We start from the raw sequence: 27631 nt of genomic DNA, 5'->3' as shown, positions 1-27631 counted from the left end.
AATGCAAGGAGAGAGGGGAATTCAAAGCAACCTGCATAGACTTGAGTTTTAATGGGAACTAACTCTTGATCAAATAACTCAGTTCACAGGACTGCAGCTATATTGAAAGAAGTGAAGTTTGAACTGGTGAACTAGATGGATCACTTCATTCTATGCTCCTGAATACTTTTAGAAATGCATTTTGGGTTTCTTATTCAAATGCATTTGTAAGTGAGCTTCCAAGATTAGAATATCAGAATTGGGAGATACCTGAAATGTCATCTACTTCAATCTCTTGCTGTTGCCAAAACACACTACTATAGAACCCTGGTATGTAACCATCCAAGCACCTATCTAATGAATGAGAACACCACACTTTCTGAATAGTCTGTTCCACAGTTGAGCAGCTTATACCATGAGGAAATTCTTTCTAATGTTAGAACAAAAGAAAACAGATTTCTTCAAACTTCTAAAATAGCTAAATACCATATTGCCGCTTAATCAACATTTCTCCAGGCTAAACATATCCCAACTTCTTCCATTTTTCCTCAATGGCCTTTGTTTCCCAGCTGCTCACGATATTTGTTGCCCTCTTCTGGAGACATTTCAATTCATCAGTATCCTTCTTAAACTGCATCGCCCAAAACATGGTACTTAATTCTTCTACGGTATTAGCTAGCCCACACTATTTGCTGTCATCTTTGAATTTTAGGAACACCCACTCTACCCTTTCATCTAACTCCTTTGTACAGATGTTGAACAATCCTAAGCCAAAAGCAGAACCCAGCAGCACTCCACTTCTCACTTTTCTCCAGGCTATTGATGAGCATTCTGTGTACTGTCTATCAGGCAGCTATAACCCTACCTAACAGTAGCATTGTCTAGCCTACATTTTGCAGCTTGGCAAGAAGAACATCATAGGGGCATGTAAACAGCTTTGCTGAAGCCTTCTTCAAATGAGAACATTGGTCCGTGGATTCTAGATTAGCCTATGGGTAAGTGAATGCTGATTTGTATAAATTCACATTGCTTAGTGCTATCACTGTTCACTAGCAAACATGTTTGAGCATGTACAGTACAGACAATATTGAGAATATCAAGTTTACAGCAATCCAGGCGGCATCAAAGAGCAACTTCAAACTTTCAAGAAAACACAATAGAGCAGGCTTCCTCAACCTCGGCCCTCCAGATGTTTTGAGACTACAATTCCCATCATCCCTGACCTGCTAGCTAGGGATCATGGGAGTTGTAGGCCAAAACATCTGGAGGGGTGAGGTTGAGGAAGCCTGCAATAGAGTCTTTCTGGGAATGTATGATTTGGGGATGTAGGCAGGGGATCTCATGTCTAATAAAATTTTCTGACCATTCTGCTTACCTTCCAATGGTAGCAAGGCATGGTGGCCCCCTGCTTCCCCAGCTGTTGCTACAGCTGGGTTCGCCAACATCAGCCTTTCCTGATTGCTGGAAATTTTTGAATTTAAATAAAAAAAAATTTGTCATGAGTGGTTGTTGATTCACATGGCAGGCTCATGGAGCTTGGGCACGCAATACATATATTAAAAATAATCTCACACCTGCTTATAGACTTAAGTGGCATGTGGCATTGTTGCTAATGTGGAAGAGAATGCACATTCTAGGGACTCATACATATTATAGGGCAATTTAGAAGAAGCCACAGTTAGGTGCTTCCAGACTTGAGTGGTTCATTGCTTTGCTGCTTCAAGCTGCTTCCACACCTATAGCTGAATTGTCAGACCTTCTTTCCCACCCATGAAAGTGGATGATTTTTAATCAAGACAATCCTGTAGATCAAATCCTGACCACCCCTCCCCCATGACTGTCTTAAAAAGATGTAAAGAAAGACAATCATACTCAAATGGGAACAGTTTAAGAAAAGGAATCAATTCCTAGAAAAGAAGAGAAACAGTACAATGGTGTCTGGAAATGGCTAGAACATCATCTATAAGCCATGCAGCTATTGCTATTCAGCACAACCTCTACACAAAAAGCTATGGGGCAGCTAAGCTGTAGTATACTGTAAGTAGTATCTTCATCTGTGTAGTTGTTCCATGGTTTGTTTTTGTTTTAAGTTGGCTCTTTAAACTCTAAAAAATAAAGGAAAGGGAAAAGATATGGGGAAAAGACCTTTTGCTAATTACGTCATGTAGATGTGAACAAATGAAAAGCGGCAATTTCACAATAAATTCCATTGTGGAAGCACACTTCTCAGTTGTGAAAACAACTCAGAAACCATGCATGTGAAAAGCAGGCATGTCAGGAACAAAAATCACTGGCCACTTCTCTCCCTCATGTGCTAGTTTTCCATATGCAGGGAAGTTTCGAGGCACAGAAGCATTCAAGCATCAACACACACACACACACACACACACACACACACACACACACACCCCTACACCCCACACACCTACATTCATGGGAAAACTCTCACCATATAATTCTCTAAATATTTGAAATGGATCTTAGGAAGCATGTGGGGGAAAAATGAGAAGAGAATGAGAACTTATTAGGTTGGTGGTTAAATTATGGTTACCAGACGTCCCCATTTCCCGGGGACACAGGGACAGCCCCCAGATTTACAAATCTGTCCCCAGACAAAATCCGTCCCCGGATTTCATTTAATGTCCCTGGATTTATATTTTAAGTGTTGTAGATTTGTTAGTAGGGAATGAATGTTGCGTGATTGGTTCAACGGCACAAGACACATCATATGGGGACTTCCGGCAAGGCAAAATGGCGGGTGCCATGGCAGCGGGCAGCTCCTGAAGCCAGCCAGAGTCAACTGCGCTACTAGGCTGGCTTTGGGCTGCTGAGACTGCCACTGCCACTGTCGCGGGGGAACCGGGGATGGCCGGTGCGTCAACTGGGGGAACCGCTCACACACCCAGCATGCGACCCAAATCAAGCCGGGAATGAATGTGCCCGGCCACCCACCCAGCAGCGCTCTGGGGCCAGTAAAACCCCCGGAGCTGATGCAGGGAGGAGAAGAGGAGAAGGAAAAGGAAGAGAGAGGAAGAGGAAGGAGAAAAAAGAGGGGAGCCCTGATCTTGCCGCACCGCTGAGGAGAGGTAGGAGAGCACCGGTAGGGCAAGGACACGTGGCTGAGCCCAGGCCCAACCCAAGCCTACTCCATGGCAGCTAGCGCTCCAAGAGAGCAGGCCGGGGCCCAGAGGAAGGCCACGAGACAGAGGAGACCACAGAAGAGAAGATATTACTTCTTCTTTTTTTAAAAAACAACAACTGATTAGCAAAGTCTTGAGTCTCTGAGAAAGAAGAGCTTCCCCTACTCTTTAAATGACAGCCAAGTGATCGACAAGGGAACTTTAGTTTAGAAGACAGCAGAGCCCTGTGCAGACATCCTAGGTGTGTAGTTAGGTCAGGATTTTGCCCAATGGACCTGATCCCATGCCATGTCCTACATCCATGCTGATATTCTGCCTGACATATGTGTGTACACTCAAACATGTGGGCCATGCTTAGGGTGTAGATCATGCATTTGGAGCTCATGTATGTACATGCTTAGACCCCTTTGCAGACAGGCCTTAACCATATGATGGTTTGGTGCAGGAAAGAAGTATGGCCAGTTAGCATGATCACACCCACCACCATTTATGCAGCCTGCACATTTAGAACATCTGCACAGGGACCACATTGTGAAGTGAAGGAACTCAGGAGTATGGACTATTCTTAGCTGATACAGTGGGAATTTTGACATTAGTTGAAGAGACTAGAAAAAACAAAACAGAAAAGCAACATATTACAGCTTGGATTGGTGAGCCATCTTCTGTTTAATTTTGCCAAAATTCAGCAAGAGCAGAGGTCAAATTAAGTCCAAGATGTCACCTTTTCTATTTTTGTATCTTTTATATTTGTGCAATATTTGTGCAATATCTGTTTATATTTAGCCCAAACAGGGACTAGCATGAAAAAGCAGCAATGTGAAAATATTTTTGAAAATCTGGTAATACATGCTCACTTAAACAAGTGAGGACAACGGATTACAACATTCAGCACTCAGATCCCCATTCACTCAGTTATTCTGTCCTCTAAGTCCCCAGCAGCTACTTCCACAAAAAGAAGAAGTCTCATATGATGTCATCCATAGCTGGGCTCTGCCAGCTGAGACTCCAGGTGAGGGATTGAATACTTCACGTTCCCTCAAGAAAACCTGCAATGTCTTGCAAATTCTAAACTAAAAACTTACATTTTAGCCATGCCCCCCTACAGAAGGAGAAAGGATTTAAACTGCAGTTGGAAGTGGTACAATCTAACAACAGAAACATCATGTGGGTGATCTTAGCTTGGCTCCAAGACTGTTGACTAGCTAAAGAATAATTTGCAGTGTTCAGATATTCTTCCAGCCATGTGGGATCCCCTTGAGCAATACCCAAGTGGTTCAGAGACAATTTAAATTATGCAACTATGTGGGCTGAGGTGCTGAGATCACATGGCTTCCTCAATGCCAATTTTGTAGGAAAGACCAAGAATAATCACTCCAGCCCATATGCCATAGAACTGGCATTGGGGAACCCATGTGACTGTCACTATACATCACATAGTTGAGTCATTTAAATAATCTCCCAGTTAGGGGTGGGGAAAAATTTCATTCGGTCCACATTTTTCAGGAACTGACCTAGTTTGCAATTTCAGGGTGAATACATGGATTGGAACTTAATTATCCCTTAGATTTCACGCTTCTCAGAATTTTCTGCCACAGTTCTTGACTTTTAAAATTGTATCAATATGTATAAGAAGATGTGTTTGGAAATGCATACACTAAGATAAACTACACACCCACACCCACACAGACACACATACACCTATAGATAAAATGCACATTTAATTACATTTCTTGCACTGTTGCTTTTTTTAACACCCCTCCCCCCAGATTAATAAAAATAAAAATATACAAAATAAATGCAAACCAGCAATGGCTGATCTGTCAATTCCTACTCCCATCCATGTGGAAAAAAGGTTATGACACATCTGTGAGAATATCTAAAGGGCACCTGTCACACTAATTCATCAGAGAAGCTGTAACTTGTGTAAGCAGACATACACATGATCTAGTCTCATATTAAATCATTATTTTTTGTTAAGTATTGCTCTAGAGTTAGTTACATCAAATTTAAACTATTTCAGATAAGTCTTAAGAGGAAAAACGGCAGAGATAAATATTTGTCAGTTTCTGTATGTAGCGATTAAGTCAGCTTTTCCAGCTTTGCTGCTGATATAATTAAAGTAGCCATCATTCTTTCTCAAATATCTGTGATGTGCAGTCACAGTCCATTAGGAGAACATGTTAGCATAGTTCCTAATACGCTGTAAATGAAATAACCATGTAATAAGGAGTATGTGAGCATCAATAAAGCTTCAGAGTGATTACTCCATATACATTTACTACACAGAGTTCACTTTATTAGATTAAAAAGATGATGAATTCCTCGATGGTTCAAGTGTGCTCCAAGGAAAGCTAGAAGGTTGTACAGTTAACTCCCAGGGTGTAACTCTAAACCATACAACCTACTACCTCAACCCGGATGCACACAGCTTCCAATGTCTTCTTCTGATCTTCTGCATCTCTTTCAAATATGGCAGACACTTACCATTAATCAGTTTCCATCATGTTTAATATGAACATGGAAGGATCACTGAGGAGTTTGCTTCTGTCCTGTTGATATTGTGTGTGCTTCCACAGAATCAGCAACCCTCTTTCAAATCATGAGAGCATACTGAACATCCATGTGAGTTTCCCCTAGTACATATCAAGCAAATGCATTTAAATTGTTTCACCCTGTAAGTAATGTTTTTGAGGCCATTCACGTTACAGAGAAAAGTGGTGCTTGCCACAAGTATCCCATGGTGAACACCATTATAGCGAGGGTATGTAATAGCTAAACTATACCACACCATTAGAGGACATGTTTGGCATGCAGAAGATTCCAGATGCTATTCCTGGTATTTCCTTGTGCTTTTTTAAAAAAGGAATAAGTAGCATGTCTATTAGCCAATTACTTCCCTCAGTATTTGTTTACGTGTGAGCAAACAATTCAAACTTTATGGTTCTCACACTTTACTGGGAACACATACAGAGATATGCTGTGAACATCTCTTTAGTAAATTGTGCAAAACGACCCTTATTTTCTGAGTTTTATAAATCCTACTGGGATTTAAGCACTTGGAAGTATTTGCAGGATTGAGGCCAACTGCCACAACCTGGAGCCCTGTATACACATGGTTTCTTGTTACCAGTATGGCAGGGGTGCCCAAACCTTTTTCAAAGAGGGCCAGATTTGATGAAATGAACATGCGTGAGGGCCGCCCAAAGTTGTTGAGCTTTTTTACAATTTTACCCCAAAGTTGTTGAGCTGTTTTTAGGATTTTACCTCAGGACATATACTGCCATGGGGGCCTGATTAAACGTACTTTGGACATGCCTGAGCTATGGAATAGTCAATCCAATATTCCTGGGAAACTTCCATAGGTGACAATCAGAAAGCCAAATGGTCTTTTGAGTTCTCCCTTGGCAGATCACAGCCACTGCTTTTAATCGTTGCCCATTTTCCATACTCTTTTCTGGAAATGTATTGTGAATTTAAATGTATTCTGCTTTGAAGAGATAAAAACACAAAACAGAAAAATAGTAAGATAGAACATTTCTCCCTCATATGTTCAATGATGACAATGCTAAAACCAAAATATAAATTTGAAAAAAGGAACATCCATTCTCTTTGACAATAGTTGCTCAAAAATCAGTCTTTTTTTACCCAAGTTGTGACTTGTTATATATATATATTTGGGTCAGATCACCAGACTGACACAGACCCATAGAAGCGAGCTTGTGCAGTACACTTCACCACAAGATCGGATCTACGGGTTTATGCCAACTGGCATCATCTTTCAGATTAAGCAGTGTGGGAGCAAGTTAGAACAAATCATTGCTAAGCATTTATGTTGACAAACAACAACTTCCAAATGCACATTAAGGGAAAGATAAGAAACAGTTTGAATGTTCAAAAACTACGCAAAACAGATACAAAGTTATATGGTAGCAGATTCAAGTGGGTTTTGAGCTATCAAAATAACAGCACCTCAAATTTCGTAAACCAAATAGGGGGAGGGAGGGAAACTATGCAGATTTAATATGATTCCTGATGAATGAACGATATGTTACAAACAATGAAAATCCAGCTACTGAATCTGAAAAGACATCATGTCCAAGAATCAAAACATATCTGCTCCAAGTGAAAGTACTAGCATACTGCAAACTTTGTATTATTTGTGTTACAGTAGAGTATATTTACTCAAAATTTCATAAATGTTGACCCAAACAACAATGACAAATGTAAAAAATTCTCCTCTTGTGGCTATTAATAAATTATCCTAGTTTTTATTGAATCAAGTTATGAGGCCTTCTGCCGCATCTGGAAGCAGCCTTTCTGAAGTATCAACAGGTTCTCTGACAATCGAATCCTATCCATGTCTACTTTGAAGTAAGTTCCACTGAATTAATGGGGTTCAATCCTTGGTAAATAGATTGCATCCTGAAGGAATTATCCTCCAAGTGTCTTTCATAAACATAAACACCATTATTTTAACTAAAAAAAATCCTACATAGCATAGATATATTTTAGGACAGAGGTGCTATATCCTTTTTAAAAAAATAAATAAATAACACCATCTACACTAAACATATAGCTTTAAGTCAATGTCTTTCATTGATTAATCCAAATACTAGCTATATGGGTATTAATCAATCAAAATGTTGTTCTCTTTAGCATTAAAGCTTACGAATCAGGTTCAAAATGTTTTTATTCATCGGTAATTTAATAAGAAAAATGTTCTAGCACTAAATGTTTAGAATGACCCAAATGTCAGTGGTTGGATATATTGTCGTTTGGGGGCAAGTAACTTGCATCTAAGTTTCGGACATTGCAGGCCAGTAACTGAAGTTATTTGGTATTTTAGTCATTATTCAACAGAAATTCTATTTATATTTCCCACTTCAGAAATGAGCATCTAGCAACAATGCTGCTTTTAAAATATTTGTAACTTAATCCAAATAATTAATTCATCTTCCCAGAAATGTTTATCCTTAAATTCTTAAAATCGTATTTTAAACAGCATAATTATGAATATGGAGATCAGTTTTGCAGTTATACATTTATTTTAGGGGAGTGCCATGGAAAAGTTTGACCAGACATTTACCATACCATACAGATGAGTGTGGAATATATGCTGGATCCCCCAAAGTCCATTCTATATCACACCTGTTGTTAGTTTAGTTACATTAATTCTGCAATTCTAACTTGTTTCCCTTCACTGATAATACTCTCTCTGTGGTAAATGAAACCAAGATATTTGAAAGGAAAACAACAAGGAACAGAAAAGCCAGTTGAACTGCACTTTTTTCAGTAATCAAATCAATATTCAAGAGGTATTATTCAATTAAAATGAAATGCTAATTGTCAAAAATGCTTTAAGAACATGATTCAAATATGAAAATAGTCACATATGTGTTTAACATTGTATTACCTTCATTCAGTTCTTACATGATCCAGTTCTTCGGTTTTCTTTTCCATTTTAATTTTTCACAGCACTATAACAAAATGAAGAAACACAACATTAAAATGTTCTACAATACGATCCATTTTAGAAGGTCTCTTGATCATGATACTATGCACAAAGAAATGTGTGCTCCTGTTGAGACCATATAAAGTTAATTTATTAGACAAAAGTAAGAAAAAAGCACACTTATTTAAAATATGTAAATATATAGAAGCTTGTCTGATACAAACAAGCAAAGAGGGACAAAATAGATTTGCATGTTTAATAAAATGAAAAAGTGCTACTTGAGTAGGAAGATAAAAGTGCAATCCTAAGCATGTTTACTCTTACTTTCATGAAAGTTGCATAGGATTGCAGCCTAAAACTATAAAACTTTTAAATACAGTGATTTATCTGTTCACATAAGCAATAACTTCTTAGTCTACACAATAATTACTTTTCCATTACAGCACAGAGATCTATTGGCATATTTATTTTAATTCCAATATGCAATTCTTTTACTACAACAGCTAGGGGGGGAAATATATAATCAAGCTAATTAATGCTTCAGTGTAAATCCTAGTTAAGGACTTATATTTGTCAAATGTGAATTATCCTCCCTTGGCGGTTTCTCACTGTTCTTTGTTTTTTCTCTACTCCTTGCAAAGTTCAAAACAGCATGTTAAAATCCACATTTGACATCATGCCACAAACTATTAGAAATATCTACCCTTTATGTCCCTAGCATGTGTAACCTGCACAACAGAAAACAATCACTTTCACACAAATCATTTCAAAATTTTAAATCTAAGTTGTGATTCATAGTTGGAGCTGCTTTTTTAAAGACACAAAACAAAACTTAGAAGTATGGAAAGGGTTACAAACATTGCCCATTGATGTGCACAATTATTTTCCAGTGTTCCAACTTAAATTATTTCTGATTAGAAATATAAAAGCTGTACAGCAACGGAACAGTTTAAAGGAAACTGATTTGCTGAGGCGGCATTATCCTTTAATGCCACGAGTAACTGTGCATAGCTTCTTTGTAAACAAATATTGAATGCGTGGCCTCGCATTTTTGTCCACCTAACTATTTTTGGACAAGTGCTCCATTACCAAACATCCAAAAATAGACATTGTTACTAACTGAAAACCAGACTTGCAATATGAAAGTTATAATAACACGCTTTTCATTTCTTTCCTTATGCCACTGAATTCTTCATAATGCAGTTAGACAGAAATAGTGATAAACTTTCATAGGCATTAGAAGAATTACATTATTGTTTCAAAGCACTGACGAAAGGGCAGACCCATTGTACTAGTTTTGTGAAGCAGGAATGAAAAAATTAGCCTGCGTTTTTTTGTAGCAGCAGTCTATATACCTGAAGGCATATAGAGATTATAGTCAACATTTATCCTGAATAGCCATAAGACAAGATGACTTTGCACTACTTCAGCACTTAGCTAAGATTAAACGTGGCCCAAAGTTAATCATAACATTCTCCAGCCTCTGTTTACTTTTGTATTTTTAGCAGTACTCAGACATGACTGAAACAAAAAGATCTTTTCAGCAGTGTGATTGGTCAAGAACGTTTAAGTGAATAAGACAAGGATTTCAGCTTCAAAACAAAAGGAAAACAAATTAACAATATCTGCTATACCTGTTTCGAAAGGTGCTTTATCACTCATTGCAACCTATTGATGCAACAAAAACACATTTTTAAATGAATCGAACATCTCAGCTGATTTAGTTATGTCCTAAGAAGCCCTAAGACATCTTGAAGCTCCTGTAGTTAAACATGCCAGTGTTTATTATTTTTTGTGAACAAGTCAGTTGACTTTCTTCCCAAACTCAGACTTTGTAGCTTCCTAGGCACCGTCTAGATCCAGGAGTGAGGAACGGGGTGTCTGCCGTCTTTCTCGTTCTTCTCAGAATTCCAGGCACATGGCACTGCGCAAAAACTGCACCAATCCTTGCGGCGACCGCCTGTGCAGGACCAGAAGCAGGGCAAGCCGGGGGGGAGAGGAGGGAAAAAATCCACTGAACTCCTGTGCTGGTTTCATAAATGATGCTTGCATAAATCTGCCGAAGCCAAGGGGCAGAGAGGCAGAGTGCCAGTTGCTTACACTGTGCTTGCAATGATCTCATGTTCAATGCTGTTGTCGGGTCTGCCCAGCTCCAACGCCAGCATATCCAAACACTTGAAACTTTTATTCTCCAGACACCCAAAAGGCTTGTCGTAAACTACTTCCCAAATGCTGCCATGCCACCTTTCAAACAAAACGACGACTCTCTCTTGAATTTGTCCTTTTCAAATGCAGCTCTCTTTTTCTTTTTAACCCTAAATATTCTGTTTAGGATTTCCTCCTCTTTCCCTCACATCTATCAGGAGACAGATAAGCAACAGACTGTATCAGGCGTGAAAGGGGCAGCCTCTTGGTGGCCTGCCAAAAAAGGGAAAAGAAGAAGAAAGGCAAAGTTGTGCTTCAAGGCTCTATTGCTTGCTGAGTCTGGTTAAAGTCAAGTATTAAGATCCACCATTTTCTGAGCCACATAAGGAACGAGGGAAAAGAAACCAGGGGTTGCATCTTTCCAAGTCTCCGTTGGCACCACTGCAAAATCTCAGCCGTAAGGTCACATGATTTTTTTTCAGCCAAATGTGGAGTGCATTCCCATAAACCATTCTGCTGATACTGCGAAGGCAGCTATTGTCTAGTTTATACCCAAAGTTCAGCCCACTCTTCATTGAATTAGCTGAAAAATGCATCACCTTTGGGGGTTGGGAGTCATGGTAACGTCTACCTGGCAAGCTGCCCACTTTCTCTGCCCATCAACCAGAGGCGGAATTGTGCTGCCTAAATGTAATGATGACTGGGAATGTGAAGAGTCGTCCAAAGAGAATCTGATTCTTGTGAAGCCTGTTCATTTGCGCAGCTAACTCTGGCTTCTTGTCGGGTTGAGGGGGGTGGGGCGGGTAGAGAAGAGAGGACATTCTTCTAAGTGTAGCAATTAAAGCCCTGATAGACATGCTTACTCTGAAAATGTATTCTGTAGCACACCCAAATGCATCCAGAACTGAAATATTTCTTTTTCCTAATGCACATTTCCTAATTTAAAGCAGTGCTTGCTTGCTTTGTTTTCCTGAATGCAACATTCCCTAAATATTTTCCTTCCTGGTATACTGTATATTTATTCTAGCTACTCCCTCCTCCCCACTTTCTTTATTAGCTGCTGATTAGATCTAGGCAAAAATTATAGATGTGCCCAACCATGCCACAATCAACACCGAGATTGCAATATCACTGTAATCGTCTTCAAAGTAGCCTGCCAAGAAAGCCACTTGTGTTTCCTCAGTATGAATGGCTTCATCTTAGCCCTGTTTTCTAATTCCTAAGCCACACTCAAACTACGTGTCAACCGGGTTTGATACATTGAAAACCGGGTACTTATTCTTACTCTGAAACCACACAACTTGTTGCTATTTACAAACAGGCATTTTGTAAATATATATATTTAGACTCATGTTCAGGGGTACACTTCCAGAAGTTGTTGGCCTTCCATCAGCCACAGCAAGCATGACCAATGGTCTCAGTGATGATGAAACTTGTAATTCAGCAACATGTGGGGTGTCATACGTTCCCTACTCCTGCACCATGCAGAATAATGGTTTAAGTATTAACATCCATTTACCTACTGTTTTTAAAGTGCTTTTCCCCACCACACCAGCAACCTACCACTGAAATGCAGAATTTCTTCCCACCCAAATTGAGGTGCATTATGCTTTCTGGATTACATTTAACCTAAATACCTGCATATTACTATTTTTTAGTCTCCCTAGTCTGTGGGCGACAACCCACATTCTAAACAGTAGTATCCAGAACAGCATATAAAAACTGGTATTGTAGAAAATCCCCACCATTCCCTTCTAGACTCTGTAGAGTCAAACGGAAGGCGCTCTGCCTTTTTCCTATCAAAAAATTGGACACCATGGGAGGAATTCAGTGTCACACTGTTACAAATGTTCAATCTGCTTGCCCAGCAGAACCATCTCCCCTCTTCTCCCTCTGTGAACTGTCCTGGGAAGTTCTTCCGACCCGACCCTCAGCCAATTTGGGGTGTGGAGGGCATACAAGGAGAGGACAGCCCCACTGTGCTAGAAAAAGTCCTTTGGTCTTACACTTGCAAGGCCAATTAGTTGAATCTGGTGTAAGCACTGGGGGCCAATCAATAACCTTTGGGTTTGAGTTCAAAATTTGAAGAATTCTGAAGAGATGATTACTCAAGGTACACTTGGTTTTACACCCTCAAACTACCCTTGATGCTAATCATGTATCTCACCCTTAAGTGGATAATTTATCTTTCAGAGGTGGCCAGCACAGGGTCCCAAGGATGACTGGGAGTGTATCTGTGTTTATGTGGGGCAGAGCGGCTTTCACCCTCCCACCACTGAAATCCCGCAAACCTGCTTCTTAACTTTTATGCTTTATAATAATAATAATAATAATAATTTATTTGTACCCCGCCCATCTGGCTGGGTTTCCCCAGCCACTCTGGGTGGCTTCCAACAAAGATGAAAGATACACTAAAATGTCACATATTAAAAACTTCCCTGAACAGGGCTGCCTTCAGATGTCTTCTGAATGTCAGGTAGATGTTTATTGCTTTGACATCTGATGGGAGGGCGTTCCACAGGGCGGGCGCCACTACCGAGAAGGCCCTCTGCCTTGTTCCCTTGTTTCCCTTGTTTACTCTAGTACATTCAAATATGGTTTCTAATTCTGGTCTGCAGGCTAGCTATGTAAAAACTACAGATCACTCAACTGTATATAATCACATACTATGATTTGCTGCAAGTTAAGAAGCCAGGGTGGTAAGCAAAACATGCAATAGTAGAATGAAGAGGAGATGGGAAGAAGAGAAGGGAGTGGATGAACGTGAGTCTCATTCATACAACACCAAACCATGGTTGGGAATTACACGTGAATCAGCTCAGTGAGTACACTGAAGCCTGTTTGGAGTTTATAATAGTTCCAGTTTCATAAACCACCATGGAAACTTTGATGTTCTAAAATGGTCAAGTCTTTATTGGGCTGGAGGCAGTGGCGTAGCGTGGGTTGTCAGCACCCGGGGCAAGGCAAGTAATTTGCGCCCCCTAACCCGTGGATTTGCGCCCCCTAACCCTAACCCCCAGATGTTGCGCCCGGTGCGGCCGGCCCCCCCTGCACCCCCCACGCTACGCCACTGGCTGGAGGCATAGGTTTCCTTTCTCTGACAGAAGGTTTTCTCTCATGAAAGGAGTCTTATTTCATAAGAAGCTCCTTCCACTGGAAGAAGGGAACCTTTAGATCTAACCTATTGTAAAATGCTTGTGACAATGACACTGTGATATCTGCGCCTCTTCATAGAAAAGAAGCGTGAGTGTAGGCATTTGTCTAAATGTGTGCAAGTGTACAAGCCCCAAAGAAATGTGAAATAAGCACATAGTGATAGCTTAATGATAAGCTTAAATTATGGGAAAAGTAAAATTGTAAAGTAAAGTTGTAATATTAAAAATACCATTTGGAAGCAAATACTGCTGAAATCAATTGATCTTGGTTCCAAGTAAAACAAATTTAGGGTTAGGATTTTAAATAAGTTTATAGCCTTAGGCACAATCTCATCACATTCTTTCTCTTTCTTTCCCTCTCATATAATCAGTGCAAGGTCTTAATATGAAATATGTTTTGATATGATAAACAATTTGCATTACTGAGGGATTGTACAAGTGCCACTGAGAAATTACTAGGCAATTTTTTTGTGCTTGAGATGATTTCGCTCCATATTTGACACCAAGATCTGGACAAAGTATGACATATAATGTAATGCTGTAATTAGAATGTGTGATTCAAAACTATGGAGGACCATGAGAGGTATGTAGGATACTCAACAACGGTTCTTGATGCTTTTCTTCATGCTATCAAACCAGCTGACCAGGAATAAATGATCAGGGCAGGGGCCTGGTGAGGGAGGAACGGAGGTCCTTTTATACCAATATTTTCATTGTTTCCATACTGGTAAATGTGGCCATGGTTGCACTGCCATATAGAGCTAAACAGCTACAATATTTTCTATGCATTTTATCCATCGCATGCAAGTAATAATAAAAGTTCTATTCAGCAATATATGTAACTTATATTCAACTCACCTAAAATCAATAAAAATGTTACACTGTATTTCTTTATTATGGAAAACTTATTCTCTCAAAGCAATGGTTTTAGCAAAAACTGCATTTGCTTCAATTGGTTTTCTATTTCATTTTAAGGAACCAACTTATTCAAGTAAATGGAATAACTTGCATGTGCATGGATTTCTGTTTACTTCCATGTGCAAGTCCTTTGGTGCCCATAGAACTTTTTCTTGAACATGCCTTTCCCTAAGACTTTGAGTGAGCTGCCCTGTGAAGGTGTGTGTGGTTGCAGAAAATATTCAGCAAATTTCAACTATAATGACTGTATATCACTGCCCCAACCAGTCCATTTTAGGCAGGCAGTCCACCCCACCCCACCCCACCCCACCCCACTGAATGTTCACGCACTTTACTAAGTTCTAAATGTGCTTTGAAGTATGTGCTGTCAAAGACCGGACTATGCACCTATAAAACAAAAACGAAAAACACAAAGTATGCAGTTGGGCCCTACAATGAAATGTTACATGGGGGTGTGGGAGGGGCTCCCTTTTCTCAGGTGGGAAGGCTTCCCCAGAAGAAGAAAGCCTTATCACATGAAAACACACGTTTTGAAGGCATGGACTCAGCTGGCCTGATCCTCGCCTTCAAGGGCTGTATGGTGTCTCAGCTGAGAGCTTTGAAGGGAATACTGGGGCACTTGGGGGGGGGGAGAGGGGGCCATGCTGGCTGGGGGGCAGCTTAATGCCCTTGGCATGCTCCTTCTCCCTTTCCCAATCTGCATGCGAGAAAGCATGCATGCGCAGCCTGAATTCACCTGTTCTCTGCTCCTTTGAGGTCCCTTTCCTTTCTTTTTAAAATAACATATGCATGTCTGCAAAGCTTGGGATTTTTCTGAATGTGCTGACCCCTCTGTTTTGTGTGTGGATGGTGCCATTTAGTTACAAAAGCGATGGCACTCCACCCCCACCCTGCCAGGACACTGTAAACAGAGGAAATGATGTTGGTATGATTTGGCAGCTGAATGTTCATAAATCGTAGTAAATGTGCACAGGCTGACAGGTCATTATTGTAAATGTGAACTGATGAGAGTTGTGTTGGCTATTGGTCACATACATACATTAAAAATGTAAACTATCCACTTGAATTTCATATACTGGCCAGGCAACAGGCAACATTTCTAGACAACTGTACATTTCATGGGAAATATATACAGTACTTTGTGCATATTTTGAAGTTGTGCATATTTGCTACTTGGAAACTATGGACTGGCCAATGTACATGATTCACTGTTTATATGCTGGTTCTCCATGCCTTTATCTGACTGTGTCCTGTGAACAAGGTTTATACACATTTTCCAAAAAGCTCACATTGACTATAAATCCTGCAAAGGATGTGACTGAATTATGTCTTTATGGAACATGAGACGAGCCAGTTTCAGACTCCATCTCAGCTATGAAGCCACAATTACTTCCTCTGTAAGTTTGTACATACACAAGAGGCGTTCTCAGGTTCTCTCTTATTCTGTTTGCGTTTTCAATAGCAGTATTCCCAGTTGTCCTCAGATGTTTAAAACTGTCATGATATTAAGTTATCCTTTCCTGTTCCAAATTAGTAATACTGTAAATCCTAAAACTAGCAGAAGAACGTTTTTATTCTTTGTTAAAACGGCCTCTTCAGTATGCTCTTAAGAAAGAAAAACATACTTATCTATCCAACTTGTGTCTGATTATTTTTAGTGGCCTCTCAGTCCGCAGATTGTTTATATATCAAAGCTATCAGCTTATTGCTTATACAAAATGAAGCTTTTCACCATCAGTACTTGAAGTGGCTTAATTCTGAAAAGTAGTTTATTGAGTATCTCTCAGCAGTAAAATATATGGTTGCTTTTGATTTGCCAGCAGTTGCAAAGATTCAGGGGCTAAAGGAAAAAGGAAGTAGGGGCTGAGGGATAACAGGCATTCTCATGTAATGCTTCCAAATATCCAGAGATGGAAAAGCCATATTTTGTCATGGAAAACCTTCCAGGGGCCACATGACAATGGTGGCCAAAGACTAAAGTGGCCAGAGCAATGGATGTGGCTCTTAACTTTGTGCATTGGTACATTCCAGGAATGCAAAAGGCAGGTGTTTCAACATTGTCCTCTCCTACATCTCTCAATAAAGTGTTGTGTGGCAGTTGTAGAAGTCCTGTAGGGCCTCACTTGGTAATTAACTAATTACAACAAATGAAGCACAACAAGGCTATACCACTTGGAGAAGGCATGGCTTCCTCCAAATGCCGTATTTTTCGCTCCATAAGACGCACCAGACCATAAGACGCACCTAGTTTTTGGAGGAGGAAAACAAGAAAAAAATTATTCTGAATCCCAGAAGCCAGAACAGCAAGAAGGATCACTGCACAGTGATCCCTCTCGCTGTTCTGGCTTCTGGGATAGCCGCGCGAAGCCTCTTCAGGGCAGTGGGATGATGGCTCCCCCTGCCCTGAAGAGGCTTTGTGCGGTTAAGCCAGAAGCTAAACAGCGAGAGGGAGCACTGCACAGCGATCCCTCTCGCTGTTCTGGCTTCTGGGATAGCTGCGCAGCCTGCATTCACCCCATAAGACGCACACACATCCCCCCTTACTTTTAAGGAGGGGGAAACTGCATCTTATAGAGCGAAAAATACGGTAATTCTGAGAGCTGTAGTTTCTTAAGTGTGCTGAGAGTTGTTGAGAGAACCCTATTACCCTCACAGAACTACAATTCTCAAGGAGGATTGGTTGTCACAGCACTCTCACACCTTTAGCTCTGTGAGGGGAATGTGGGTATATAGTTTAGGGCACAGGTACCTGAAAGAAAGCCTGCCATCATACTAACCCACCAAAGCATTGAGGCGATTTTGGGGGGCTCTATTCTACATGCCTTCACTATCTGAGATTGTTGTTGCCGTATTTTCTGTTGTCCTTTCTCTTGCTTTGTAAGCCATACTGGAAGTTCCATTCAAGGGGAGTATTTTATTTTATTTTTTAAATCAGCCAATCTGCTGGCTAAAATCATCTACTTGGCTTCCCCTAGCACAAAAGAAGAGGATGAGCTGTGGAGGAAGCATGCAGAAGAATGCGGAATGGCATTCTGGGGCTGAGTTCAGCAACCTGGCTCTTTTGAGTGCAGGCATGTGATACAAGCTCAGACATGCACAGTAAACCAAAAATTTATGCTGCCTTTATTTTCATTGTACTTATGGCATGATTATTTTATTTGTACCAACTCAACACCACCCAGAGGCATCGGCAAGGATGAAAGCCAGTAGAAAGTGGGGGTTTAAATAAATAAGTAAGCAGGTATACCTGTCCATAGGAAATCACTGTCCATATTTTGTCCTTTGGGAGAGGTTCTTTTAAAAATGTTAGGGTGCACTGATCCTTCTTTCACTAAAGTGGTAAACTGACCATATTCTGGCAAGCTCTGGCAAGGTACAGTGGTACCTCTGGTTACAAACTTGATTCGTTCCGGAGGTCCGTTCTTAACCTGGAACTGTTCTTAACTAGAGGCGTGCTTTCACTAATGAGGCCTCTTGCTGCCGCTGCACCACGGGCACACGATTTCCAGTCTCATCCTGGGGCAAAGTTCTCAACTCGAGGTAACTCTTCCAGGTTAGTGGAGTTTGTAACCTGAAGCGTTTGTAACCTGAGGCGTTTGTAACTCTAGGTACCACTGTATTGGTCTAGAATCGGAAAAACTGGCTGTTCCCTGCCCACCTCCAGTCAGTCTGCAACCCCAGATAGCCTGTCTTCTTATTGTTTCTAGTCCAGAATAAAACACACCATCTACTACTGAGCATGCTAAACACAGTCCGTAGTGCTTTTGTGTGGCCTGCTGAAGATGGGAGCAGTGCAGCATGGTCTAGCACTATGACACGGGAAGCCAAAATGGTGCCCAAGAGATGTTGTTGAACTCCAATTCCCATAAGCCCCAGCCAGCATGGTTAATGGTCAGGGATAAAAGCAGTTGTAGTTCAACAACATAAAGAGCACCACACTGGCACCACCTGCTCTGTGTCTTAGCCTGTGTCTGGCTCGTGTCCTTCTCTCTAGAGTGCATCTAATCTCTGCTGCTTGTGACATGTGTGCCAAAGCATCACCAACTTTGGCTTAAATTTGTTTTATTTTTCCATGGAAAAATGCATCTCAAAAGTGCTATTGAACAATATTTATCCTACTTAAAGCATTTTCTTCCTTCCTTCCTTCCTTCCTTCCTTCCTTCCTTCCTTCCTTCCTTCCTTCCTTCCTTCCTTTCTTTCTTTCTTTCTTTCTTTCTTTCTTTCTTTCTTTCTTTCTTTCTTTCTTTCTTGGCTTTGATATGGTGGAAGCTTCCATGGGGAAAGGGCAAGTTTCAATGACTCCCCCCTTTTCCTGCAGTGGTCCACTGCATCTCACACTGTTCCACAGCCACCACCAATTATAGAGCATAAGGGGCAGGGTGGAAGGGTTCCACAGAAATTGTCTCATTTCTCTTCCAATTCTGACCAAAATGAAAATGGAACCAGAAATTGCCATTGTTTGCTTATTATTCTCAGGTCTGGAACAGAAATCAATCCCACGACTGGTATATGTTGCTGTTGTTGTTTTCAGTCTGCAAACAATACATAATTGATGTCTCCCCCACTCTCTGTGGATAGTGTTTTCTTTGCGTTGAAACAATGTAATGATAATAGAATCAGTTTCATAGAATTCCACCACAGTTGACAGAGAGACAAATAACATTGCTCTTGTTGGATGCAGAATTGCAGCAGAATGGAAACAGTGATGCATGATCCAAACACAGGTTGGAACAGAAACCACTGCCTTTAAATCCCTAAGGAATAGTGTCCCATTGGGTTAGCTGGGAAGCCAAGAACGTGAGATTAACCTGTTGGCTCAGGCCAATGGCTCATCTAGTTCAGCATCCAATTTCCCCAGTGGTCAACCAGATGCCTGTGGAAAACCAGGGACTAGAACATGGGTATAAGAGCATTCTCCCCTCCGCGGTTTCCAGCAACTGGCACTCAGAAGCACTGCTGGCTCCAACTGTGGGGGCAGAGCATAGGCATTGTGGCTAGAAGCTATTGATAGCCCTCTCCTACATGAATTTGTCTTAAGCCACCCAAGTTTCTCCTGGGGGAGCAAGTTCCATAGTTTGACTAAGCACTGCATGAGGAAGTACTGCTCTATATCTCCGAACATTTAGCTTCTACTGAGCTACATCAAAAGTTCTGAGGTGCAGAATATTAATCCCTTCAACATATGAATTTCATGTCTATTCCACAAACAGGGCACCCTGTAAATCTGTTAAGTATTTAAAGTCCATATTTGCTTTAATAACCCTTTTTGTGATAAGAAGTATTTCTTTGAAAATTACTGAGCCAATATTTTTAGAAGTAAAGCATTAGAACATTTTGGTAAGATTCCAATGGCTGGATTAAAAACAAGAAGAAAAATCATTGTTCAAAATGTAATTAACTCTAAATATTAAGTAGATGCGGAATAATTACCACATTCTGAAAGGCTATGAAAACTTGCTCTCTATTTGCCAAGGTGAATGACTCACAGCTACCATAAACACAGGTTTGAAAAAGATGTGTGCAGAGGCTTTGTTTCTGTATATACGCAATAACTAATTGCATATTTAACACAGGAGTTTATTTTTATTGAAGAGGCAGATTACAGCAAAGAGCCTGAATAGTATAAGGGAATTAAACAAATGCAAAGCAATCTCTCTGCCAAAGAAAGAAGCATAATTTTCCAATATGGGAAGTTTTTATTTGGACTATTATATTTGTCATTTGATAGCCTTAATATAAGACAGATGTTTCTAAATTTTCTTAAAACTTTATGCAAAACATTACATCATACAGAAATGTCTAAGTTTAATTTCCAATAAAGACAAAGCAATCCTTAAGTTTATGACTTCGGTGGGGGGATGGGCTAAAAGTCTGCACATGGCAGCTCATATACCCTTGAAATCAATGAGAATTAAACTGTGTGTAGGACTACAGCCTTCATAATTTCATCCTATGGACTGAGCAACTAATTCATTTCTGTTTCAGCCTCACTAGCAGTCATACACATGAAAAGTTCACATTTAAACTGTATGAATTTTGTTTATACTGCCTATGTAAATGCAGAGTTTAAAAACATAAAATATGCACTTTTCAATGCTTTCAGTGCATTCATCCATAAAAAAATATACATTTTGTACACATCTTCTTACACAGAATAAGTATTCCATCTTGTATGAGGAACAAAGGTGAATCTATAAATATCAGCTGGTGATGGCCTTTCCTTTGCATGCTGCTTAAGCTACTAAAAATTCTGTTGGTCTATAGTTTGCTGAATATTGCTACTCACAAACGCACACATGTGTGCACAAACCCACATCAAAACTGGTTGTGTTCAGGAGGTGGTAAGTGAAAGACAAAAAAATGGTAGTAAAATTTACGGCAACCACATGAATATTCAGCAATAGGGTATTTGAATCAGTAGCTCTATAGTTTCTTGCCTGTACCTTGGAATGCTATTGGTGCTATGTTATGCATACTACTTGAGTCAAAATTTGATGTTAGTTCATGAATGTTCACTACATGTTCATTAAATAAACAGCAAGGAGTTTGGGGCAAGCAGTCTTAGTGTGTCAGTCTAATCTACTTCATATGGGTATCATGCAGCCTGCAACCCAGAACTCTTTGGTGGAAAGTGAGAATTATTTCAAACAAATAAATGCAATATTTTCCCATGTATTTTTCTGAAAGCTGGGTGGTCATGAGGTCCAACTTTGGCTTCTCTTGCTTTTGAATTAATGGCAGCTGCCCTTCATGATGAAGATTATTGCAGGTTATATCAATAGGCAAACCCCAAAGAAATGCATAATCACATAGGTGGGCTTCTAAGAAATTATCTCTCAGGCACCTGAAGATAATGTGTGCTTCAAAATGATGGAACTATGAAGAGTAGTAGAATGGTCTGCTATCCAGTTTTACCCTGCTTTTCTGCTTTAAGAAATATCTAAGGAGATTAGTGATGAAAAATTCAAAACAGTGAAACAAACTTTAAAAAACAGACAAACCATAATTAAGGGCTTATCCACGTTTGCTTTTTGCCCCACTCTTTCCAGACACAGGTGTGCACTTAAAAGCTCTGTGTCCAAGCGGGTTCCCCTCCCCCAAAGCTTTCCTCATGAAAACCAACTCTTTAGCATCCAATCGGAACAAACGTCAATTCCAGTTTTCAGTAGTCATGAGCATGTTTTCACGAGGAAAACTCTGGAGCAACTGAATTTGGAAGGTAAGTTTGTATCAGAATTCTCAAAGAATGAATTTCTCAGACATATTTTGTTACATAAATATGGTTCAGTTGCTGATATGTGGCATCTGAAGAACTTAAGTGGTCTGAAACAAAACCAAACATTCCATAGGCTCCCATCACACATACACAGTAGCACTGACAGCCACACCACTCTCTGTGTGTGACACACATATACACACACTATGAAGGGAGCACTGGAGCAGTGACAAATACTTCAGTTGTGCTTCTGCCTTTCCTACTTCAGCAATGATGTGCAAAATGGGGCTGAAGGATTAGTCCCAGACAATCAGCTCCTCTTGCTAGATCTGCAAGTCCTACTTCACACATTCCCATAGAGAGGAAAGAAGCAGAAGCTCACTTTCCCCTCTTCTACATAACAACTGAAGGAGCTCTCAGGATAAAAGCTATTAGAGATTCTTTGTGGATAAATCTTTTGGCTGAATACACACATTTATAATGTTTTAGTCTCTTAACAGAGAGGCTTGGCACACAATGCTATGTAATTTAGTTTCTTAAACGTATTATAGCCGTGGGTGATTTCAAATAACAAGTTTTACAAACAGATGGAAAATATTTTAACCACCTTGCCCTTAACAGAGGTATGCTTTATATCCCTCCCAAGTGATTTGCTCAAGCAGCTATAATACAACTGATCAGACGAAAGCATTCCCCCCCCAATGTCCATAAAGTTTTAAAAATCTTAGTACTACAATGGGAAACATAAATTGTTGAAAGAGGTCCTAAGCCAATTAAGGAATGCATTTCTTCATGATTTACATTTCAGTTCTGATTTGGCAGTTGTGATATTTATTAGGCAAGTGAACAATTTTTTGGCTAGAATATTATTTTGAGCTTGGTTTGAATTTCTAGCCCAGGTTTTATTCTATGGGTGGTCTGGGGTAAAAATCATTCTTGGTATATTATGTAGCAAGGTATATGAAACTATGGAAAAAAGTTCTCAGTACTTTCTTATTCTGAAACTATGGAATACTTGTCCTCGTGGTACTGTTGTCATGTATTATGTGAACGACTCTGCAACAAAAGAGATTTAGCACAAGTCTAAACACTTATGTCTGTTTAGCTGGGCCCTTCTTTATGTAGGCAGCCCAGAAGCAATTGCAGCACACCGCCAAAGAAAGGTAAGACAGTCGAAGTGGCAAGGGAGATGTCTGCAATGCTGCTCTCCAAACCAGCTTTCTAGGAAAGACGGATCTGGGATAAGGAAGAGCTGCAGTATGGGCTCTTCACATCTAGCCCAGAACTTATCTTGCCAAAGCTGTACGGAAAGGAGTTGTGCCAAGCAGATTGCAGAATTGAGCACATTCTGTATTCTGTGGAGCCACAAATCACATAGCAGGGAGACATGGCTGTGGCTGACAGTTGTCGGCTGCTAAATCACTTTGTACATAGAAATGAATAACTGCCATGTGTGATAAAAGTGTCTCATCCTGCAGTCAGTAGGTATTTTCTTTCCATATCTCAGCTGAACTGAATGGGTCTCTGTGTAGAAACAGACGAAGCTGAGGATTAAATGTACTGACATTTAAAACTTTGAGCACACATACATCACTTGAGGATCTCATCAAAGTAGAAATGCAATCCGTTTGCAATGTCATGTTTTAGAGACAATGTATTCAGTCAGATCTTACACAGTTAATCCATTTTTAATTTGACAGTAACATTGCATTTAAAATGTCCAAAATGAATAAGCAAGGAGGACAGGCAGCATGCTGACTAGTAAACTGCAAGTTGACAAGTTCTACATAGAAGACACAGGTCCAGGCTTGCAAGACTGGTAGCACTCATGAACATACAATTAATTATATTTAGGGAATCACAGCCTAGATTCAGAATAGTTCAGAATACATTAATCTGGGCAGCATAATTGTTGCCTCTGTGTACTGCCTTTGCATCTGGTATAAAGTTCACATTGCTACACTATGGGCAATTTCACTCTTTGCTCACTGTTCACTGAACATGTTCACTGAAGTATGTACAACCCAAGGCATTCACTGCACACCCTGGCTCCCTTGATAGGTACACATCTATATCAGAAACACTATGGAAAATATGCATCTACCATGGCTCCATGTAATGCTTTTCATTTAAACCTGAAACAATGCAACTGATCTAGAGATGCACGACAACAAGAAATTCTGGCAGTAGCCCTGTTCCACTGGACAAGTGCTAGTTGAAGACTTCATGCAACACAGGCCACTTGCAGAAAGGTGTACCCGGATCCAACCCAAAGTATAAGGTTGCTTTAAAAGGTCTAATTTAAGACAAAAGAAGAGGAACCTCCAAGAAAATGTTGCAATGTAGTCTCAGTCTTACCTCCAAATAGGATTAGTCCTCTTCAGGATTCAAGGCAGCCTGCTATACCCTCCTCCAGCAGGACCTTTCATTTTCTCTTCCCCATCATTTGTCTTTCTTTTCCAAATTAGAGTCAACATTTTGCATCTTGTTTTGTACTTTTGAAAAACTCAGGCCTCTCACACAAGCATGCCAATACCTCCCTCTTGGTTCTTAGTGGGTCCATTATGGCTACAAATCTGTTGGCACCCACTTGGTGAGTTCACTATGACAAGGAGTATATGTACTAGCTTTGCATTACATCTAGAGGCATTTAAAGAATAAGAGAATGTGAATATTGAATAATACACTGTCATTTTCTGGAACTGAAATAAGTACAAGGATAAAGAACAAAAAAATAATAATTACCAAAAAAATCAATCTAGAGTCCATGATAGCTTTTAACTATCATGAGGTGGGGTAAGGGAGGTGGAATATTTTCTGAGGATACAAGATAAACAACTTTCCCCAAAGCAATCCAGTGATTCCAAAATTTATCTTAAAAGGAATTATCCTGATATGATCTGTAGCTTTGTCTGCCAAATTTATCATCACATAATTCTTTCTTTAGGAAAAGATTTACAACTATTTTTGCTTGCTTTACATTAATTTCCAAGGGATGACAACTCCAAAACTGAAAAGATGTTTAACATAGGCACAAATATCTCAGAGGGGTAAACCTGGAGAAAATGAGGGGGTTAGCAAGCTTATTATCTACACAATGTACACTTGGACAGGTGCCAGCAGACAATGCAGGTCAGTTCACAAGGTTGATGATAACCTTCCATACTCTTTGACTTGATCACGTATGAATGCCAGGCTTAATGAAAATATGTCAGAAAATAAATGCAGCAGAGTTCTAGACAAGCCTATAAAACCAATGGCTGGAATCCAATACTACACAATTGGAAATTGGCATGTGCAGTGGGGCTTTTCCACTCTACTCCCCCCTGAAGCCTTGTGTCCCATGAAAAGTATCTCTGTGCGGTGAGATGTTGGACCATATTCCAAAAAAACCCCCCCAAAAACCCCTAATGTAAAGTGAGAAGTGAGATGGAATCCAGAGGAATATGGTCTGCTTTTGAACAACATCAACATCCAGGCTGTAACAGGAGAACAGACATGTTTCCCTCTTCTTGTGGCCTATATTTTGAAGCTCAGTCCTGTAGGATTTGGTATGTGTTAGTTCACTGTTATTATCAGTGGTTTTTAGCATCCATATTAAACTGCTGGGCATGATCACCGTCCTATGCAGAACTGGGCTGATGTGACATTAGTATGCTGGCAATGAAACCCCAGCTCTTCTTACATGGAGGCAGTGCTCAGATGGATGAAGGCAAACAGATGAAAGCTAAATAGAAGCAAATTAGGCATGATAATTGGTAGAAAATATCAAGACTTGCACAAAGTTGATTGCTCTGTGAATAATACAACTGGTATTTCCCTACCTGAGCAGAAACTGAACCTAGTGTGCACTCCTTTTTCAGAAGGTGTCAGTGGTAGCCAGCAACACATTTAAACAATTGAGTTTATTCCCTAGGCTTTGACCCTACTTGAACCAGCATAGCTTTGCTACGCAGATCCAGGTTTTTTTTAAAAAAAAACAAATTCCAGGTGGAGTTTCTGTAATGTCCAAATGCTTAATCTGGTATTAAATATTATTATCATTACTATGATGATGATGGTGGTGGTGTTATTTATTTAATTTGTCAATTGCTTTAATATTGCACAGGACAACCCAAAGCAACTTTGTTGTTGTTTAGTCGTGTCCGACTCTTCATGACCCCATGGACCAGAGCACGCCAGGCACTCCTGTCTTCCACGTTAAAATACGTTAAAAATATCCCACTCACTTCTAAAAGGCCTGGTTATATATTCTACAAATTGAGAGCTGCTGCAGAAAAGGCTCACTCTTGTGTTGCCACCCTCCAGACCTCTAGCAGAGGGGGCAAACAAAGAAGGGCCTCAGGTGATGAACTCAGGGTCTGGGTTGGTTCATATGTTGTGGCATGCCTCCTAACAACATTCTGGAGGCACCACCCTGTTCAGTTTGTTTTGTGCTAGTTGCACTGGTTACCTAAAAACAACAACATCAACAAACAGTACAAATTAATGTGCTGACATTAATCGTTAAACCCTTTTCTGTCTTTGAGACCAGTCCTTGCCAAAAGCGGCCATGACATTTCTGGACAATCTTGTGGCTGCTTAGCTAACTGCAGCCAGGCCTACAAGGCTTCTGAAAATTTCAATGATCTTATGGTCTTTCTGTCTGGTGATTATTATAAGATGGTGATCAGTTATATTTTTAGCTGACACCAGTTTTCTTTCTTTTAAAAAAATCTGACTTTGTTTTGTTTGAAATTTATCATTTTATGTGCTAGACTTTTTTATTCTTTGTAAGTCACTTAGAGCACACAGAGAAGCACCCTATCAATGTTTTAAATAAGTAAATAAATAGAATTCTTTACCTGGGTATATGGGCACACAGACCAGTTGAAAAACACAATTAGGAAAAACCAGGAAGGGTAGTAAAGCTGAATTTCAACTGCTTCACATGACACATTATAATTAATCGTGAACAAAATAGATATATTTCTATTTATTGTAGCAATCACGTATAAAAGTGACCCAACTGTGAAATGTATTTCACATCTTTTGCAGTAGACATTATCAGAAATCAAAACAAAAAAAATCCTGCTTCAGAAAACAAACCCTTGCATTCATCTGAAAGACTCTGTCGAAATTTGATTGCTCTTTAAAAACACTAAAGATGATGAGGATCTAATCTGCATTAGCAAATGAAATGAATGGCTACAATTTTGCTTTTAAGTTTCTTATTAGAAGTGGTCTTTATGCTATGCAATACATGGTTAAAGTGCTAGCCAGACAAATTGCTGCTGTTCCTTTGACCTGAACATAAGATGGCATAGTTCCAACCAATCTGAAGGAAGGTTTCTAGGCAGAGCATCAAATCTAGGCCCCCTGGGTCTCGGAATGATGGATTGAATTTTGAAAGTTGCAGCAGACCTCCACATGAGATTTCAGTACTGTACTTTGTTATTTGTGTACAGATTAAACATGTTCATGTGGGTTACAGCTTTCAAAACACATCTTTAACCATCTACTTAGACTCACTACTCTCCCCTTTGGAACTGTTATTACAGAGGTAGAAGAAAAACTTGTGGGAAAAGGGCAGCAGTAACAACGGCTGCAAGTGGCAACAACCATTGTGAAGAACAAAGTCAGTGAG

General features: G+C 40.0%; 1 protein-coding gene across 3 annotated transcripts in view; it reads right to left on the bottom strand.

Annotated features, from left to right (window-relative positions):
* Positions 1 to 27631, bottom strand: part of USP25 (ubiquitin specific peptidase 25) — a 306082-nt gene that overhangs the window by 29714 nt on the left and 248737 nt on the right. For 2 of the 3 annotated variants that reach the window (XM_028726942.2, XM_028726943.2), the window contains one exon: positions 8533 to 8596. The gene's annotated coding sequence lies outside the window, so the exon portion shown is untranslated. Of the gene's footprint in view, positions 1 to 6423; positions 6607 to 8532; positions 8597 to 27631 lie in introns of all 3 variants that reach the window. The other variant, XM_028726941.2, reaches the window with a different exon arrangement.

This window comes from Podarcis muralis, chromosome 4, assembly GCF_964188315.1.
Source record: "Podarcis muralis chromosome 4, rPodMur119.hap1.1, whole genome shotgun sequence".
Classification (NCBI taxonomy): Eukaryota; Metazoa; Chordata; class Lepidosauria; order Squamata; family Lacertidae; genus Podarcis; species Podarcis muralis.
Note: the sequence above shows the minus strand (reverse complement) of the source record. Positions and strands in the feature narration are given on the sequence as shown.